Source organism: Balearica regulorum, chromosome 1, assembly GCF_011004875.1.
Source record: "Balearica regulorum gibbericeps isolate bBalReg1 chromosome 1, bBalReg1.pri, whole genome shotgun sequence".
In the NCBI taxonomy this organism is placed as follows: domain Eukaryota; kingdom Metazoa; phylum Chordata; class Aves; order Gruiformes; family Gruidae; genus Balearica; species Balearica regulorum.
This window is the reverse complement of record NC_046184.1, coordinates 94,574,594-94,595,812: the sequence shown is the minus strand read 5'-3', so window position 1 is coordinate 94,595,812 and position 21,219 is coordinate 94,574,594. Positions and strand designations below refer to the sequence as shown.

The following is a 21,219-nucleotide window of genomic DNA, read 5'->3' as shown; positions in this document are numbered from 1 at the left end:
ATCATGATTTTATTGCCTATACATGAATATGAAATGAATATTCCAGGTACAAAAAAAGGAAGGTAATATGCAAGTGTGATGAATAGGGTGATTTATAATCCAGGAGTAAACAAATTCATGTGGAAGATATTTGCCTTGTTTCTTCAACTTAGTATGTAATTCTTTAAGCCTTTTTCTAGGAATACAGCTCTTGGTGCTTTCCCAAAAAAGCGCTTCTTTGGTCTAATTGCAAAGACAGTTGGTTGTTAAGATATCTTTCATGATTCCAAAGATGCCAACACATACTGAAAGGGAAATGTGATCCTTTATCTATGAAACTCTTAATTGACAAACCCATACCACGTTTCACTGATGTACCAAGAGTTCTCTTCTGTATTCTTCAGACTTTATTTCTGGTTTTCTCTGCTGAGCATCTTCAAGAATCTTAATGTTTACGTGATTTACCATGGTTTGCTTATGACATTCACAGTGTAGTGCTTAGTCTCACTGAAATGCCCAAATCACCTCAAAAAATCCTGTCATAGTCACTTAAATAATTTTACTTCCAAATGTTTCTACCTCCATCCATGTACCAAAGGATCTCTTCCAAACAAGGTCTGGTATTTTCTGTTTAGCAAGGGAACTGTTCTTTCCCTTAACTCGGGGGTGGAGGTAAAAATCCATGTGCAGGACTTCCATTAACACAAAAAGAAGTTCACGTAACAGCTATCTCAAGCATTACTAGAACAACAGAGCTTTAAATGCCAGGTATGGACAAAGAGACAGACAAGGATTTAAAGATCTACCAAACATGGTTAATTAAATGATTTCAGAGACCATTGTCCATGTAGATTTTTTTAAAACAATCAATTCAAAGGAAAACAGCTCAACATACCCAGGTATCAACGTAATAAAATTACAGTAAACTTCCAGAATGCTGAAATAGTCAGGGTACAAATCTTTGCTGAAACCAGAGTTGTCTTTATATTCAGCACTGAGTCACAACTGAAGGTCTTACTGTTCTGTGCTGCATATCATTAAAGAGTACAAAGAGGTTAGAGTTGCAACGTGCAGTCCTGAATTTGTTACCATTTTACAAAGCCTTTATCCCTGCTTTCATACACTTCATGTCACAAAACCCGCACAAAATTTCAATGTAAAGATGTTTATGATTTAAAGAAAAACCATTTTGTAGTCAATTTAGGAATTTAGTTTCATGGAGCAGTGGTTTGACCTATCTAGATTCCCTCTTCTTTCCTCTCTTATCACTCAACATACATTTCTCTTCTTCACCCATCCACTCTAAAAAGATCTTCAAAAATTTACCATTGTGAACAGCATTCACTGATTCAGCCCTACATTTTTATTGAAATCCATTTGTGAGCCAGTTCCAACTTCTGAGTGTATTATTTCAAATATTCATCATGTATTTTATGAGAACATCCTATAATCTACTTCTTGTTCTCTATTTTTCATTCGCAGGGTGTGGCAGGTCTACAAAATAATACGGTTATCTTAATGCCTTCTGACTGGGTAAGTCAAAAAACAGTTAATAGTGATAATGAAAACTTCTGAAAGAAAATTACAGATGTGATAAGCACATAATAAAGCTGGTGGAACATTTTTAAGTGTTTTCTTACCTATCTAGTACCTGCCTAAATGCTCTATAGCATTGCACATTAGGTCTCTACAAGTAATGGAATAGAAACATTACTGCTTTTACTCACAAAAATATTTTCAAGTTATCATTACTTATAGTTTAATAAGTACTTCTCAGTCATATCATGACAAAATAGTTCCTTGTCTTTTTGGTTTACATTCGTCTTACTGCCACACTTGCTTCTGCATCTGCACTCAAGTTGTGACTAGTTATGAAGTATGTTAACTGTACTGCTGTCAGGTCTTCCAGAACTGCTTTGCTTCTAGACGTATTAGATCATTTGTCATCATTTAAAAGTAACCCAATGAAAAAAAAGAAAAAGAATACCTCTCTATCTCAAGTTCTTCAGTGGAATTCTCTCTTTTAACTTGTACATCCCATTGTGACAAGTTATTCAGATCACATTTTCACTATTGCCTTCCACTATCTCCTTGGCTCTTCAGATGCAGATAAAATAGGACTTGGATATTTACAGTATCTGTTTTGAAGACAAGTCTCCCAAACAGTGATAATTCTCTTTTTTCAAGAGGACTGTTACAGAAAAAAGGGCACATGATGTGAAGAACTTTAAGACACATTTCAGTTATAAAACTTCCCTCTGCTTGTGGATAATCTTTGGTGCTGAGACTTTGAAACACAGAATTTCTTTTTTTACAGATTTTTCTGATTTCAGACTCCATAGTTCCATCCCATTTCTGACACCAAGAAAAACCTGCAAAGCTGAAAAAATATATACAGACATGTACACACATACAACAAACTTATACGCAGAGGCACACATATATCTAGAATGTCAGCAGTTTCCTAAACAGAAGACTAAAGCTGATGACAGAGATAAACCTGTGAACAGACTGTATGTTCCCCAAATTACAGTATTTGAAGGTACACAGCACAAAAATATAAACAAATTTAACATATAACAACATAATTTAACATATATGATGAAATAATAAAACTAAAAACATCAGAGATCAGTACACCCCAGAATGTACAAAACCAGCTAATTTTCCACACACACACACAAAACGAGAAAAGAGTTTTGTTTTAAATAGGCAAACTAATCTCTCTCTTGTAGCTATTCAGAACACAAAGAGCAGTTGTGGACCATGCAAGATTGATCATGCATTAAACACACACACATAGTCAGGCATGGAGTTGACTTCAGCATCACTTATTTGGTCCTAGAATGACCTGTGTTTATTTGCTAGTTATATATTTCCACTCAATTCTTTAGATTTAAAAAAAAAAAAAAAAAAAAAAAAAAAAAAAAAAGAGTACTGGATTAGCCCCATACTACATCAGCTTTGTAAATAAATGTTGGGTCAAAGCTTGGAGCCACTTTTTAATCAAACTTCCACCAGAACCAAACAGGAGTTTTACCTGACGAAGATTAAATCATAGCTAAAGTCTCAAATCTCAAGATGTGTGTGAATCAAACAGGTGCCTGCAGTGTCCAAGGAAAATGAAACTGAGGAACAAGGTTTTTAAAAAACAATATAGAAAGCTTTTGCTTTGGTTCTAAAGTTTAAAAAAAATCTGGTTTATTTTCCAGTCTTTTTACAATAATCTCTTTCACAGGATAAAAAAAAGCCAAAGGGACTGAGAAAAAGACATTAGTTTTCCACAAAAGGAAGTCATACCAAAGTCACTAGATTTTAATCTGAAAGACTTCAAATTTTGACCAGCACACTACATGGGCAACTGGAATTCAAGACCATAACATATTTATATGGAAGCAATCCATAGCTTACATATTGAAATGAAATAACATTCTAAACCCTGCTGAACACCAAAAGGTTGAAGATGGAGATCTGGTTCCCAAAGACACAACTTGGTCTTTATTTTTGTGGATCTCATTACTGCTAGTGAGCATTAAATGTGTATGTTGGGTAAATAATAGAAGCCTTACAGCCATGCAGTGCTCTTCAACCTATAAAATCAGCAAAAGGTGTGCTTAAAGAGAGCTTCATCTCATCGCCTTGGATAGCCAAACTCCAGCTGAGACTGTTCTTTTGCCTGCCTAAAGACTAGGGAAATTTAGTCGGTGTACCATACTGCCAATAAGTAAAAAAAGAATTCTGCATTTTAAGACTTCAAAACATTCATAATAATCTTTTAAACACTGCACTATAGTATACAATGTCTGTCTTCATTGTTACAACAAAACCTTTGATGCACTAACATTTTTTTAATCTGGTCTGAAAAGAAACTAAGTTAACTGCATAGTTACAAGGTAAGAAGAGAAACAGTGATCAAATTAAGAATATGACTATATGAAAATTTCCAAGATACTTATACAAAGTAGCATAATACCCTCTTCCAAGGAAACAGACTATTAGGGAAACACAGTTATTAAAGCATTTTAAAAAAAAAAAAAAACCTGTTTGTTGAACAAGCCAGAGATCTTGACTTACTAGATCTATTTAAACTTATTCACTTAAGACTGTTGAAGTCTTGGAGTAAACTGTTTACCTGCTATTCTGTGCTAAACACCAGTTATTCTAGCTTTTCCTACATCCATTAGTGAAATACTAACCTTCTTCAAATGTGCTACCTTCTCCCCACCCTGTTCCATATTACTTTTACTGTGGTTATGCTTAGTGATGGAATAGTTGGATTTTCCTTTACATATTACCAGAATCTTGCTTTGCTGTCCTACAAAGATGACTTCAATAGGATATTTAGATCTTTATTCCTGCATTTCACAGAAAATATTGTCCAAACTCTTCCAGATATTTATTTTATCAACCTAAGGAAATGCTAGTGTTTTTCAAATCGTGCTCATCGTATTATACAATGAAAGTAACTAAATACGTATCTGACAGATAAGCTAAAAATTTTAAGTTTATGTTTGAAATAATGTTTCTGCTCCATGGTTCACAGATACCTCAATACAATGTGAAAATACAAATCAGCTTAAAGTTCCAGATAGAAAAATGCACCAAAAAAAAAAAAAAAGAAATCACATCTCCTGATCCTCACAGGAAAGATGGATTTCTATTCTGTTCTTCCAACCTGCATGAATTAACTACTGTTTCCCACAGGACATTCACGCAGATATGAAGTGCAGAATGTCGTGAGTGAGAGCAGATTTGAGAGGAAAACGGGTCTCAAGGAAGTGATTTATGGTCAAAGCTGTGACCCGAATTAAAGAATTTTGGACAAATTTTCCTCTCACTTTCACACTCTTCATACTGTCTACTGCATCAAAAAAACTTTGACACCAGCAAGAGACCTGAGAAAAAAAGAAAGGAAATTCAGTATAAGATTTGGAGACTATTGCAGTGAACTGAAAAAGATTGGTTTAGCCCAAATTTGGAGGTTCTTCACAAAGCAAGATCTCCTTTTAATCATTAAAATCCACATAATTTTACTTTTTGCACTTAGCTCTGCATTTCTTTTGTCTTGTGTGTTAGATTCTTTAGCACAACTTCAGTGGATTCAGCATGAAACACCAAGAACATAAATCTACTGAAAACAGATAGATTTCATATTAAAGTCACTGCATATCTGACTCGCATCATAAAACTAAAAAATAATTTTCAATTTTCTACTTCTCATTTCAGCTACAAAATACTACAAACAAGAAAAAAATTCTATAGTTAACAGTTAAAACTGCTCGATTACAAAACAAGAACCATCAGGTAACCACCAGCCGTGCCGCACCCACCTACAGACTGGCTATTACATATAGAAGTATCTGTAATGAACACTACTACAGTGTTTTTAAGACATTGGCTAATTAATCCAATACTGAGAAAAAATGGGCTGATTTTGCTCTTTTGCAGCTGTTTTACATTGTGTTCCTCCTTCACTTTTAGCAGAGACATTGGAATTTGAAAATCACTCAGAGACTAAAGCAAGTCCAGAATCATCTTGGACTGAAGCACAAAAGCAACAGTCCCGTTGAGTCCCCTGTGCAGGGAGTGTACAAAGAATGTCCCCAAATCCTGGAACGAATAGGTTGTTCCTAGGCTGAAATACATTCTCAACACATGCACATTCAGTCTACAGATTTCCTTCTCAGACCACTGATCATTATGGGGGTTCCATCAGCTAGCAAATTTACAGAGACCATCAAATCATTTGAAATAGGCCACTGAAGAGTCATCACATGCTAACGGTCTTCAGTTGCCTCTAACCATGGTCTGGATTCAAACACACTGATTAGTGGTGAGACGCTCTTAATCCTATTGCCTGCCCCCAGAGCCCTGCAGTCACATGGGCAGATAAAGATCTAAATGAGTATCATTCCACTTAATTACTCTTTTTACGCTTTTGAAGAGAGCAATATAAATATAAATCTTCAGTAAATAATGCTTGATGTCACTAGCAAGTAGATTATACTGCAGCCATCTGTTTGCAGCTTGAAAAGTTACCAGTAAAATAAAGACTTCCCTGACAAAAAGCGGCAACAGTTTATGCCATCATGATGACTTCAATTTCCTTACTTTTAGGAACAGAAATTAAGCAGTAAAGTTGTAGAATACTGCTGCAGTACAGTACAGCCTTATCTAGACCTTAAAAGTTAAACAAATTTGCAGTAAATAATACTGCTAATATCTTGGTCTAAGAAAGTATCTAATACCACAGATTTCATAAACGCTGTGAAATCAGAGTGCACTTACACTGTTCCCAAATTTATATTTTAAAAGAAAAAATATTTTTATGATGAAATAGAAAAGATTCACTTATGAATATTTCTTTCCCCATGTTTCAAGTCCCTCTCATAGCCATTTTGGACTTAAAACAAGGTTTGAAGTAATTTGCAAGCCAACCTCTAAAACAAGCCTGAGCGTACTGCTCAAGACCTAGCTGAAAAAAACCAAAACATCATGCATTGATAAAAACATTCTTTGATCAAAAGCATACAAGCAGGGCCAACACTCCTATCTTCTGCTGCTCTTAGACCATGATAAAGTTTCCCCTCACAGTACCTAAAGCAATTATAGTAACTATGTCAATTTGAACTGTATCAGTTTATCAGCTCAACTGCAGACTTGATTTCAAATCCTCACTATCTTCATTCAAGAATATATTGTCATTATTACTACTTTAAAAATAAACAAAGGTGGTGCAATTATCATGTCCAGTCACCTTTGTGACCGGAGACAATGTAATTTCCAATCAGCAAACCCATGTCATTCGATTGCAGTGGAGCCAGATAAGAAGTCTCGCTTATCAAAATTTTCCTCCATCAATGCGATGATTGTGGGAGCAGGCTGACTGACACCGCAAGTTGGATAACATTGTCTCCTTCGAGCAATTGGTTGTTTCCCTCCTGAAAGTAACATGAGTGGGTTGAACATACATTGACAGCCTCAGTACTGCAAGGGGTTTGTAACCTTCCTCCTCTCACACTAATAGCACGGGTCTGGCCTAGGAACCTTTAGGTAAAAGCTAAGCTGAGGGGGGGGGAAAATCACCTCTTTTCACATTTGGATGCTAATTTGCCTTCATGTTTTCATTAGCCATTCCCTGCATACTTCTTCCCCGACAAACTCCCACTGAGATTTCCCAGTGAGGTTAAATTTGTCTGACAGGTGATAAAGTAAGAATTTTCTTTAAAAAAGTAACAAATAATTTGACATTTACCAAGATTTTAGTAAGTTCTAGTTGGCTGACATGGTGGGCACTTACCCAAATCCCCTGTAGCTGTTGAGTCAGCTGTACTCCATCTATCCTGTGCTCCTGCATGTGATCAAGTGTTTGACGACTCTGCTCTGCAGAACTTTTTCACAAAATACTCTGAGCCTGTGGATGGGAGAAAAGAAACACTCATTATGAAAATTCTTTTTAAAATAGGTCTGGATTTTAGATGGGAAGATTTGACAGGTCTCAGAATACTTTACAAGTCTGTTTATCATCAGACTGAAACCTGAGCAGGATCTTTATGGTGGCTTTTTTCAATCCTCTGCTTCTTTTTTTTCTTGCAGCCTTTTGATCTGCTTGTCTCCACTTGTATGAAGATCTCCAGAGGACCATGTGGGGCAAACAATCAACTTGGAGAAATTATTCTGTCATCAGCTTGTTGAGGGAAAACCTTGTCTGCTTAAAAAGAGGAGTGGGGAGGAAGGAGAGAAATGGAAGCACTGAGATAGGATCAGTAACTAAGCTGCAAGGTTATCAATGTCCCATTGTGTGTTGTGAGAAGTATCTATTTTTTTCAATTCTGGGCTAAATTCATAGTACTAAACAAAACAAAGGCAAAAAAAGAGCGACATTTCACACTGTGATGAAAATGTGATATAGGGGTGTCATCATGAATACAGGTGTCAACAGAATGATAATTACGAACAGGACATCAATGCACACAAAGCCAAGTGCACACAAAAGCAAAGATCAAGCTGCTAGAAACCAAACCTGCTTCATAATATCTACTCTTCCATCTCTGGGACTTGGAGAGGGGTGGGAGGGAGGTGTTTAACTGCCTTTTGTTGCATTATTTTTTGCTTCCTCCTGCCTCCTTTTGCCCCCTCCCTTCAGTTTCTATTGCAGCCATCTATGCCTGGAAGCTTTTGTTACCCCTTTGGTCAGGGAAAACAGGAGTTTACAGGCTTTAGCACCATAGAGAAAGCTTTGAGGTGCTTGGATTTGTTAGGACTTAGGGCGGGTTTTAGAACACAAAAGCCTTGCCTCTGCCATGCTTTCACTTTGGCCAGCTCCTCTTAAACATCAAAGTGCTGCAGAGCACACTGTGCACGTTCATGGTAACCCAGGCAGGCCCTGAAGAGCAGCCATGGCAGAATTGGCAGCAACAGGATGCACTGACTCCCCTTCCTCCTCATGGTCCTACCATGTCAGGGCACTGACAGAAGAAAGCAGATTTCCCTTTTAATGCTGAAGCATCCTACGGAAGCACAGGCCTTGGTGAACGAGCTCCTAGAGGAACCCCAGAGAGCCCACAGGTCTGCATGTCCCCTGCCAGCTCTCAGTTTCTCCCGAGGCAGTGGGATGCTCCCCTGCCATTTCCTGCACTACCCCCCTCCAGTCACCTCCACACATGGGAGCCCAGAATCCTTCTCCCCCAGGGGCACTGGGCACAGCTCCTCCAGAGCTGGGGAAGAACCGTTTCACCTTCCTTCCAGTCTTGAAAGGGGGTAGCCCCTGCACACACAGACCTTGTGCTCTGCCCCAGGGAACGGCAGACCCCACCTGGCCACTCCAGAGCCAGCAAGGAGAGCCCGGCGTTGACCCCATACTCAGGCAGCCAGAGCTTTTGCTGTTCCCAGCAGGAGTTTTGCTCTAGAAAAAGACCCAACCTATTAGAGTTGTAACTTTGAAGTCATCAGGCACCAAAGGGCTCTTTACCTCTACAATTTTTTAGTCCTTTATTCAGGCACACACCCTATAATATTAATGCTGCTTTGGCTAGGTAAGTACTCAAAACCCAAGTCCAACCTTAAAATATGAAGAATGTAATACAGTCTGGACTAGGGGAGCCTTGAACTAATAAAAAGATAAGCCAAGAGGTATGCAGCAATGACACATTCCAGTCTTTTACTTCATATTAAGTGTTTAGACAGGTTTGATAGCTCATCACACAAATCCACAATGAAATATCTCAGCATAATATCAGTTTCCCAAACAAGAGTGTTTAAAGCATGGTCTACCCTTGAGTAGGTTTCCAAAATGGGAATCTTGATTTATTTTATTTTATTATTTAAGACACTTATAATAGCAAAAGTCATCCCTTGCTTTTTGGTCTTCAAACGAGATTATTAAAAGCATCAAATCATCTTAAGACACTGTGTGCAATTTATCTCTGTTTCCACTGGCAGCAAGTACAGCTTCTGCAACATTTGGGTTTCTTCCTCCATAGAGATATACACACAGTGAAATCCTGGCCCAGCATCACAGCTGTCATCCCATCTTTCTCCTGTTGCAGACTACACTTTTCAGTAAATAAAGGAGACAAAGCACCAAGCTGCAGGACAGGTCCTTATAACCTGAGACTGACTCAAGAAGCTGGCCATCTCAGCAGCTACGCACAGAAGAGTGGTGGCCATGCACTTTTGGGAGACCCAGCTCTCCCCACAAGCTGTAGGAGCAGCTCAGCTGAGGTGGATGCCCTTCCACCCACACACATGTGTGAGCAGAAGCCGGTGAAAACCTGGCCGGGCAGCACAGCTCACAGTGGCTGAATCGCAGCCCTCGGTTACCTGCAAGACCAGCCTTTATCCTGGCAGATCACATCATGCACCCCCTGTGAAAATTACTGCTGACGTGCCCCTCTCTCACCATATGCTTCTCGGATGATTAGCTAGAGGTTCCCAACCCCAAAGAGCTTTCATAACCCAGGAGCGCAGCAGTTCCCCCCTCAATCTATTAAAAACCCATAGGCAAGGGGGAAAACAGCCCCAACATGTTCTATCAGTAATTAACTGGTCTTATTTAGAGAAAGCAATCAATCAACAAATCTCTGTACACAGAAGAAACAGGCACCTCACTGCTATCATACTGTACTTCTAAGTGATCTGAAGGATATGCTGTATGGACCCATAAAATCCAAGGTTTGTTTAAAGTTCTCTATAAATAATAGAAAATTCAGTAATTCCACTGCTATATAATGTGTTATTTATCTACACTTTAAATTTAAAATAAAAAGAAATCCCTGAATTCATTAACATGGAAAAATAAAACAAACCTGAGTATTTCACCATTAATCCTTGAAGGAATGTGCCCCCAACTATTTGATTCTCTAATCTTACACAGTTTATTTGTAAAGAAATTATTTTCACTCTGTATAATATTCAATAGTTTAGCAAGCTTTCAGTATGATTTCAAACAGATATTCTAGCCAGAACAAATACAAGAACACAGTGCTATGAATATATCACATAAAGAGCTTTCCAAATGTACCCCATTATGACTAAAAGACATCTCACTCATTTCCAAATTCAAAATCTGTCTCCATCTCACAAATCCCTCTGCCTGTCTCGCTATTTTCTGTATTGAGATCAGACAAGCTGATTCTTCTAAAGGCTAATTTTAGAGGAGTTTTGGACACAGCCTGATTATAAGTTTTAGCAATTTGCTAAAAGGAGCTTTGCATCTAAGGAGCTTTCTCTTTTCATATAGAAAGACACAATACATAAGCAAAACTATTTTTCCTCCACGACTTGGAAAGCCCCAACTCACCCACAATTGGCTGCCGATATCTAAATACCTACAGGCAGACAGAGTGGCTGCAAGATGATAGAAAAACTCAATAGAAAAGAACAAATTCCAAATAAAAGGGCAAGTCCAAAGATTATTAACCAGTCATTATGCAAGCCAAACTCTACTGCTGATTTGCCTGTGATATAACTTCAGAGTTTACTAGATTTGCATTTCTCTTAATTAAAAAAAAAAAAAAGATAGACAAGATTATAATTCATTATTAACCAGAAAAAAAAGCATTTTTCCTTATGTTTTTATCACTATTATCCTCTTGCATAGAGCTCTGGAGATATCCTAGACTTGCTGTTACCAAATTTAAGCCAATATCAGAGCTTCACCATTAATGTGAAATTTCTCAAAGCTCAGCTGGACTGCTAACTTTTTTAAGCACAGAAAAGAAATAAGGTTATTTCAAAACAAAATATTCTTCTGTTTTAAAGGTCATGTGAAATTCCCATACTCAGTTCAAAAGTGAAACGCTTTGCTCTCTTAAGAGGGACTCTGCCTTTTTGGGAATGAGTTCTGAAGGTGCACAGCGATTGCCGGAGGGTCTGTGAAACAAATTCAGAAGCCAGCTAATGTAGATTAACAATTTATACCATTCCTACTATACCCAGTCAATGTATGCTGTAGCTACAAGGAAAAAAAAATTTAAAAAATCAATACTGCATGAAAAATTCCTCCCTAGTTATAATCAAATATACTCACACAAACACATGGCTTAAAAATTGTCATGGCTATTTTCATTATTGGCATCTAGAGAGAGTGTGCACCAGTTTTAAATAACTGAACAGTATTCAACCTCAGAACCAACTAGTTCACTTTCTGTCTTGCCAAAGCAATTGTAATTTAAACCTCCGTAATGCAAACTGTTAGCAGAACAGGGAGTACAAGTGAGAAAAATGGTCGTGACATTATACTTGCACTGAAACATCACACAGAACCCAAATCCAGTTTATGCGGAGTTTTACCAAAGGCAAAAATGTGACCTGAACAGATTGTAAATAACCCTGGCATCAGTTTCATCTGGGTACAGACCATAGAACTGGGATATATAAATCCCTGTTAGTCATACTAGCACACAACAACATATATCAAAGGACCAACATGTTCCAGTATTAGCAGAGGTAAACTTGAATGAGAAATGGCTGTGGTAACGAATTGTGAATTGGATTAAAAACACACACAAGACTCCTTTAGCTTCTCTGGCTTTATGGAAATCCGCCTGCTCAGTGACAACAAATATATTCTCCCAGTGCTTTAGAACAGCATTAAAACGAGCTCATTTCTTGTTTTAAAATTCCTCTTTGATTCACAATTTGTCTACTTTTTGATTTTAAATGTTTAAGCCGCTACTGGCAGAGTCTACATCTACTATCACAGATGAGCTTCAGCTCACCTGGGGGTGTTCTGAAAAAGAGTTTGTGTTGCCCACAACAGACCTGACAACCTGCTGTGAAAATAAATCTAAAATTAAACTTCCTCTTAGATTATATAGAGAATTTTTGGTTTCCCCCAAATCTAAAAAAAGCAAAATCAATTTGTTACCACTTGTCATCTTATCTTCCCAGAAAGTTACACTGTCCAAACACAAGATGCAGAGTTTGTTTTGAAGCCCACCATTTCCAAATATACATACTTTATTAGGATTAGATGAGTCCTAAGCATTACACACTCCTATGTCTGAGACACACTCCTTTTTTAACCCATTCCCACCTCCTAGCCAAACCCACAGTCCCTATTTCTTTCCTCTAACAACTAGATTATATTTAACTTTTCAGTACTTCCAGCATTTTTCTTCTACTCAGATCTGCAGATTTTCAGATGAGAAAGAGAAGATGTTTCGGACCTGAAAGAACATTGATCTGGTAGTCTTGCTTTACAGCATAGCCTTTCCTTGTCTCCCTCTGCCATTAGCTTCTTCAACTAAATGCGGATGTCACCAGCCTTTCTTTAGCAAAAGGAAATAAGTGTCCCATTAAGTACTTAGAGGAGTGGACAGATTCTCCCATTCAGCTGGTTCCCTACACACTTGCTGGTGCTGAACAGCAAATCTTGTATTTCTGAGAAAGGGCCATCACAGAGAGGTTATTTTCCTCTAAGTGGTTTCCTTCTTTCACTTGTTCTCAAGTTTAGTGTTAAGTTGCTGAAAGATTACCTCATTCATATGATTGGGAGCCTGTTAGCCTCCAGAGCGTAGGGTGAGGCAATCATTATTTGTTTGAAAAATACAGGTAGTTTAGCTTGCATTGCAAAGAAATATGCCTGAATTTGCCATTATTCCAGGGACGAATCCTGAAGCCTTTATTTCCTTTTCAGAAATTCGGGCCTGGCTCACAATGGTGAAAAATTACATGCGGAGAGTCCCAAGGTGCCGCTCACATTCAGCAGGAGCCCGAAGGGAACCGAAGCAAAGGGCTGACCGCCTGAGCAAGCGCTGCTGCAGACTGTGCGCCCACACCCCGGGGCTTCTCCAAGCAGGAAAGTGATGTAGTTTAACATATTTTAAATACACCAGTGAGTGAAGTTCCTCAAACCAACTGGGTTCCCTCATGCATCCTTTGGTGTAAAGAGGGATTTTTTGTTTGTTTGTTTGCTTAGAGCTTGGTTTACATTGCGCCAGAAGCTTTCTTTGAGAGTTTGGGGGTCTTTTAGAGCTACTTTTATTCAAGAAATAAAAAGCACGGGCAGAGCTAGTGCAATAAACACAGAGCTTCCCATGTTTATTCAGGCCACAGAGAGATCTCTAAGACTATTTTCCATGAGTTTTTTCCTAGGTAAATACAGCTGCTGCTTTGGTTACTAGGACCATTTTCTATAATTTAATGTGAAATTAAAATTTCAAAATAATAAGATGACAGGTGTCAGGAAACATTAATCAAGGAGAGACAGAGAGTGACAGAGATCAGGAAGACTTTTCCACAGAAGAGCTTTGACCTGTTCCTCCTAGGTTGTACCTGCTATCAGAATACAAAAACAGCAAACTGCCCCCAAGGAAGATAAAAGCTCACTACACAACCTCTATGAACTGGATTTAAGATGCATGTTCATCATTTTGCAGAAGAAATGTTCAGCAGGATCAATATGCCATCAAGATAAAAGAAGAGTATAAATTGTCCTGCGAGTTGGTCAGAATTTTCTTTACTGTCAGCTGGGGAATTAAAAACAGAGCAGGAGGCATATTAAAACTGTGCTTTTATAAGCTTAATCAGTAGGCTGGAAAATGAGTTTCACAAAGAGATAATGAGCTCCCAAATCATAATTTGCCAAGGGTGCATCGATTTTCACTGATCTTCAGATCATTTATGAGCATCCAGCACAAGAACACCTTTCTGCCCCAGGCACCCCAAGTAGAGGCATGTACCAGAACAGGCTCCACCTACACCAGGAGGAGTCATCACTTGTGATGGTTGCATCAGAAAAAAAGATAGTGAATTTGGATCCGCTCAAGATGAACATTTCACGGTCATTACCAAAGTTGAGAAGGAAAGCATTTTCGTGTCCTGTTGAATAAACATTTTTCTTCCCCTCTTGGGCATCTTCACAGAGATAGCAAAGGGCTAATCATAATACTTAATCACAAAATTGGTCATGCTGCCACCACGGCGATTTTACCAACCCCACAGTCACTGCCTTCATCACCCTCCACCCCCAGGAACGATTGTGGCATTTATCCAGTACATGGGAGAGCAGGCTGAATGTCCCTCCTCCAGCTCAAGGGAGCACATCTCCCCTTGGGGATCACTCCATGAGGTCAAAGGATGAAACCTATTCCTGGCCTAGTGACAACAGTTTTTGTCCCCATCAACTCATACTGAACTATTCATACAAAGACTGTCTAATATCAATTCTAGCAAATGAGAGAAAATCCAGTTTAGCATATGCTCTAGATCAGTGCCTGAAGCACTGTTCTGAGAAACAGGACAAAGTTGAAATAAAGCCCTCAGATTAGAGGGGCATTAAACCTGTCTTGTACATCTTAGTCAAGTCTCCAGATCACTGGACTAACAGAGAGGAGCTACTGCAGAGGCAGGCTTCTATTACAGCATCCAAAATTTGTTATACACTACATCACAAGAATGACATAAGAGTTACAAAAAAGGAGTCTTTTCATTCAAGTTTACATTTGATTTCTTTTGTGACAGCACACAGTCACATACACATCTACATTCTTGCTACAGTGAATCAGGCTTGGTTTCCCTTCCTCCCCCCAACATCACCAATCCACAAATGCCCTATGCTGACAGGAATGACTAGGTTTTTTTTTCAGAAGGAGAAAGGTTGGAATCTGCGGGAACAGTCCTGTAATCTGACACCTCTATCCCTGATGTTCTTTTGATTCCTCTATATATCTTCTTTACAGTTTACACTGATATGTACAAAATTCAACGTTAACCGCTTCTCACTTGTTTCACCCTCTAGTGCTTTCATCTTATTTGGTTGCACTCTGCTCTTGTCAGTGAGTTTGACTGACTGGGTACTAATTGTCTGATGTCCTGTTATCTCACTTGTGTACTGTGTAGCAGGTAAAATTTTCTCTTGTTCAAAGTTATCCTCAACCCAAGACCTGGTTGCATTCCAAGTGAGCTATTTTATTTGCCAGGGCAAAATTCAATTACAAAAAAGTTGTTTACCTTTAAGAGCTATTTGTCTTCTGCTAGGGAGTAATTAACAAATGTTATAGTTTGGGGCAGCTGAACAGGTTGGGGGTTTGGGGTTTTTTGTTTATTTTAATTTAGTGTTGCACTCAAAAGTTCATTATCACATAAAATCCCCTTTTTTTTTTTTTCCCCTCTAGCAAAAGGAACAGACTTATCAGGGTGAGGGTTCTGGTCTTCACATATATCCTTTTTTTCATCCATTCTGTCACATTTCTGCAGAAGTCAGACATTTTCTATGTTGCCTGTTTCAGGGGAGAATGAGGATAAGAACCCTTGCCTTAGTAGTTGGCAAAATAAGAGCAGATATGGAGGACTACATGACTGGGGAAAAAAAACCCCAAACCTACAAAAAATCCTGTTACTCACTCTTCCTTGTATTGTTTGAACATGTATTTCTAATAGCACAGTCTATCAATCACAAACAGCCTACTCCAAGTTCTGCATTGAGAGAAGTCAGAGAAGCTGTAGCTTTCTTCCTTTGTTCATTAGCTGAACATGCCCATCCCCAGACCTTAGCAGATGTGTCTGAATTGGTATGACTACTTCCCCCTTTGAACTGCCATTCTCAGAAATACTCATGATTTTGTCCTGGCTTTGTTGTTACATTATGAGTGCCTGTAAAACACCACCTCATGACTGAAGATGAAAACATACTGGTGGTACAGCGTTTAAAGACCTGAATTTTTTATCTTTTCCTCCATGCAAAACCTGTGCAAAAAGCTAAAAAGTTGAAGTTCTGAATTTCACACTCTTTTTCTGGAGAAAACATGGAGGAAATTAATACTTGCAAATCTTCATTAGTCTGTACATTATGGAAAGATACCGTATGCTAAATATCAGGCTTGCCTGTTAAGTACGATAGCAACAGATCAAAGTAAATGCTACTATACTAAATGAAAACATTACAAAAAAATCATTGTGATTAGAGCTACCTCTTTTATATAATCCATAAAATCAAAAAGTGAGAAAAATTTATCCTCTCAACAATTACAGCTCCTCTTGATCTATTTCTTCCCTCACTATTAAGTCCACTGCATTATTTATTCATTCAAGTGCTTTAATCAAGATAACTGCTCAGAAGTCATTTGATTTAAAAGAATGCAGTGCTAAATGTAGCAGTAACAGATCACAGCAATTTGCAGTCCACGGTAATGTACAGCAGCACAAAAAACTAGCTGTATTGAGGACACATTACATGGTTACAGCTGAGAAAGTCACTCTGTGGTATAAAAAGAAAAAAATTTTATTTATTTTTTTAAAGAAATAATGTTGTGAAAAGACAGCCATTCCCCTTAGGCTTGACCCCAGAACCCACACCAACCACGCTACACCACCAACCAGAGTCTGAAGGCTTATTCTGCAATACAAGACACTATTTAACTTAGGCACGTTTCAAGCATGCAGCCCTACCTGTGGGGAGCCAGGCTGCAGCAGCAGGGGACCCAAGAATTCTGAAAAGCCTATTCAAGAAGCGGGTAAAGATGTGTCATATTACATGCAAAACACAACTCCATTGTGGCCACACAATTTGCACAAGTGCTGTCATGCTTTTGAGTGCAGAGCAGCAGTGGCCGATGCAATGCAGGGGCTAGCCACAGACTCTCTCACATTCATTACCGGCCATGCGCGGGTAAGAATTCTTCCCAAAACAAGGCCTTTTAGGTAAACTCTTGGATTTGTGAGGTGCCTGGACACTACAATGAAGAGTAGTATGATATTCCTTATAAAACATATCTGAGTTCAACTATGCATGTTGTCATAAAGTGCAAAATGAATGCTATATACTCAAGTAACATGTCAGAACTAGTGAGGTTACATACGTTGTTTGAAATAGTCCTGACAGGCTGAAATACAGTCAATGGCAGGCTATTTCGTCAGGTGGAAAGAATATCAAGATTGCTTTTAAATTTATTTGGCTGAAATAAATATTGCCGGGTAAGTGTTTTTGTTGCATTTTTCAAGCCATTTCTAGCTTTATTTAAAACTTAAATTTAAGTCAAAAGAAGTGTTGGTAAAGTCACGTTCAACAGGAGTTTTATTTCTCTCTCTACATGTTCTCACACTGTGGCCAGAAAGTCTCCTGTATTTTATCATGTCAGAAGGTACCTATTTTTTTCTCTCCACTTTTTTCAACAGTGAAAACAAAATCAGATTAAAAGGGACCAAAACATCAATATGTTGGTTGTGGAAAATATCTCAAAATGTTAAATAAATCATTAAAAGGGCATCAGGGTTTGTTTTGGTGGATTGGGTTTTTTTGTTGGGGTTTGTTTGGTTTGTTTTTTTAAGCTTGATACATCTTAAAGATTTTTCAGAACCTGAGTTCCACAGAAAATTTTGAACTTCATGACCATTTCAAATCAGGGTGCTGAAGAAATAAAGAAATCATTTTCCTAAAATAAGGGTGAAGTGGTTTTTTTCTCCTGTGAAATGGAGAAATCTGTTTCTCAGCCAGCTGGCTCCATTACATGTCTCTGAAATCAAGCCACTAAGAGAGATAAAAACTTGTAAGTAACACAAAAAGGAATACATTGAACACTCCAGCTAAATTGGAATACAGACAGATTTAAATTTAGAACAGAGAAAAGAATGTATGAATAACAATGGGTCACAAAACACAGAAGTAGCGAGAACTTTAGCAATGTTATTCCTGAATAAAATACAAGTGACAGCTTCAAGAGCGTCCTTGTAACAAAGGAGAGCTGCAGACCTACGATGAACTTAAAAGAAATACTGGAGACAGCTAGAAAGCTCATATCATATTGCAGAGGTACAGAAACTGAAGATCATGTTTTAGAAATGCAACAGACATACATAAAAGCTCTCTAAAATAAAACTTTAGCCTTGTGTAATAAATCTTTTTATACATAAAAGTATATTACTCTTTCCTCAACAGGACCAGTGTACAACCTCAGAGACAGTCACACTTGAGAAAGAATCACTCTTGACATCAAAATAGGTGTAAGCTCATGGCAAAAACATTACCAATAGAAAAAAAATGGAATCCAAAGAAAGTAGATGAAAACTCTTGCTAAAACAAAGTACAACTCTAATCACTAATGATTATAATAGTCTCTGAACAAATACATCAGGATGAGAGCTTGTGTCTGTTTTGAGGCAGTATGTCCACACTACAACTATACTTGTAGTTTAAGCTAGCATACAGGAATGAAGATCATAAACAAGGCCTACTGTTTTTACACTTCACATAAGAAAACACTTTTTCCACATATTCCAAATCATTTTCAGTTTTATTTCCAAACAAGTAATCGCTATTGGGTTTTATTGTTATATGGAAAAAGCTCCTCTCTCTAGATGAGGACATCCTACTTCCAATATAAATACATTTGGGAAAACAATTGTGCTTTGTAGAGTTTACTGTCTAGTTTAATACCAAACACTATAAGCAAGGATAAAAACAGTATGTGGAATGAATATCTTGGAATCACAGAATGGTTTGGGTTGGAAGGGACGTCAAAGATCATCTAGTTCCAACACCACCCCCACCCCCACCCCCCCCCGCCATGGGCAGGGACACCCTCCACTAGACCAGGTTGCCCAAAGCCCCATCCAACCTGGCCTTGAACACTTCCAGGGATGGGGCCTCCACAACCTCTCTGGGCAACCTGTGCCAGTGCCTCACCACCCCCCCACAGTGAAGAATTTCTTTCTAACTTCTAATCTAAATCTACCCTCTTTCAGTTTAAAGCCATTACCCCTTGTCCTATCACTACATGCCCTTGTAAACAGTCCCTCTCCAGCTTTCCTGTAGGCCCCTTCAGGTACTGGAAGGCTGCTATAATACAATATGCAACATCATGCACAAGTTGTACCAAAAAACCCTTAAATTCCTTTTTTGTTAAATAAATACCAACCTTTCCAATTCTCCTTCAGCTTTGTATTTCTATTTTCTTTCATTTAAAGTTCTGGTTAAAAAGATTGGAAAGATATAAAATCCATTGATTATTATATACTGTTCCTATCACAATAATACTACACTTGTGCCAGAGACTGTATAAACAACCAAGATGATAATATCTGTCCCAAAGACTTTGTAATTATGTTTGCAGTCCTAAAGAACATGGGGATACAGACATGAAAGCCAGTAAAACAATGAGATCCCACTAGGCAGCATGAGTTGTTGTGCTCTTTGGCTGTGGTTCCTCAGGCCCTTCTCTTGGGGCAGTGGGGGAGATAAACCAATTTCATCTCTTCTCCAGCCCATAGCTTTCAGTGCTGTTCCTGTCTATGACTGACTTGACTTAGATAGGTACACCAAGGTAGACCATCTTCCTTTGGTTTTCATGCACCACCTACCACAAGTTCCCCTGCTCTCCTAAGCAAACCAGGGCCAGCTCAGGTCACTACTATGTTCCACATCCCCAAAATCATCAATTTGAAGTCCTCTGCTCACACCCTTTTCTTCAGAACACTGCACCTCTCCAGCCCTTTGCTTTTTAGTGTCAAATTTGTACCACGTCTCAGACAGAAACATGAAATTCTGCACTGGGTAAATACATGGGCAAGACCCCATAGAATTCAAAGCAGAGAAGCTGAGTCTCATTTAAGGGTGCAGCCAAGACTAACCTGTTCTAATGTGAGACAGCAGGACTAGATACTGCTGACTTCTTAATCTGTGTTCCCATGAGAACAAGCATCTTCCTACTTCCACAAGACAACACAAAACAAACCAAAAAAACAAAACCCCAACACCCCCTCCCCAAAACCCAAAACCTCCCCCCCAACCGAAAAAAAAAAAATCATCAAACTCTCAAGAACATCCATCTAGGAATCGAGTTGTTCACAGAACTTCAGAACTTGCATGGTTTGTATGCCTCTCTGGTACACAAAAGCTTATACCAGTTGACTTCCATCAGTTTAGTTCCCCTTTCTTCTGCAACATGCTTCATGTAACCATTCCTTCTCTTCTCCATTCAGAAGACGCATACAGGAGACTTCATTGAAGTCTGAGACGTTGTGTTAACATGGGCAATGTGAATAAATCCAAAAAATTCCTCCCTAATTTTAAAATTACCATGGAAAAAGAAAACTAAAAAGCTTTTCACCAGCTGGAATATTTTGCAAGATCATAGTTTTTCTGCACTTTCATACAGCTGAGCAATTCTAAACCATTCCCAGCCTTCTTCCAGCACCTCTGAAACAGTCCTGCAACACAATGATCCAAGCCAAACCACTGGTTCCAGTGCCTCTGCAGCAAGAGCTCTTGCACTGTCTCCTCCTCTCCTCCTGTCGCAAAGGAAAACATGGCACACGCTTCATGGGTTTCCTAATGTAGAACTGTTTCAGATACCTTGCTGGCTGGCCTGGCTGGTACCCAAATTCATCATATTGCACCAGGATTCGTAGCACAATTTACCATACCACCAGCACATTTTAGGTTTATGAAGAAGCATTCAGTAATTGAAATCTCAGCTTTTTCTGTTTTGCTAGTCTTGCAGGACTCATCTCACAAACGTGGCATGTCTGTCAAAAGGAACGGCAAATGCACTCCAGGTTTCAGACCAAACCTGGAGTGCATTTTTTTTTTCACCCAAAAGAAAACCACGGTTATGTATTTCTAAAAATCTTAGGCTATCATTGTATTGTTTCATTATGCTCCGCAACAAAGATATCAAAGAGCTAATTTCTGTCACGAGCTACCATAAATACTAATATTATTTTCCCTGTAGAGCTAACACCCTAGATAAACAATTAGGCAAGTCAAACACTGTGGTTTCAAGACCCGATTCCTCAAGA

General features: G+C 38.6%; 1 protein-coding gene across 3 annotated transcripts in view; it reads right to left on the bottom strand.

The window, feature by feature from the left end:
- Positions 1–21,219, bottom strand: part of ZPLD1 (zona pellucida like domain containing 1) — a 105,356-nt gene that overhangs the window by 28,427 nt on the left and 55,710 nt on the right. For all 3 annotated transcript variants that reach the window (XM_075767199.1, XM_075767189.1, XM_075767207.1), the window contains exon 2: positions 7,280–7,393. The gene's annotated coding sequence lies outside the window, so the exon portion shown is untranslated. The remainder of the gene's footprint in view (positions 1–7,279; positions 7,394–21,219) is intronic.